The following is a 422-nucleotide window of genomic DNA, read 5'->3' on the forward strand; positions in this document are numbered from 1 at the left end:
TTCTTCTTCTTCTTCTCTTTCTCCTTCTCCTTCTCCTTCTTCTTCTTCTTCTCTTTCTCCTCCTCCTTCTTCTCCTTCTTCTCCTCCTCCTTTTCTTCTCCTTCTCCTTCTTCTCCTTCTCCTTCTCCTCCTTCTCCTTCTTCTCCTTCTCCTTCTTCTCCTTCTCCTTCTTCTCCTTCTCCTTCTTCTCCTTCTCCTTCTTCTCCTTCTCCTTCTTCTCCTTCTCCTTCTTCTCCTTCTCCTTCTTCTCCTTCTCCTTCTTCTCCTTCTCCTTCTTCTCCTTCTCCTTCTTCTCCTTCTCCTTCTTCTCCTTCTTCTTCTATTCCTTCTCCTTCTCCTCCTTCTTCTTCTCCTCCTCCTCCTTCTCCTCCTCGTCTTCTTTTTCTTCTTCTTCTTCTTGTTCTTCTTCTTCTTCTTCTTCT

This window comes from Solanum tuberosum, unplaced genomic scaffold (genome assembly GCF_000226075.1).
Source record: "Solanum tuberosum cultivar DM 1-3 516 R44 unplaced genomic scaffold, SolTub_3.0 scf00267, whole genome shotgun sequence".
In the NCBI taxonomy this organism is placed as follows: Eukaryota; Viridiplantae; Streptophyta; class Magnoliopsida; order Solanales; family Solanaceae; genus Solanum; species Solanum tuberosum.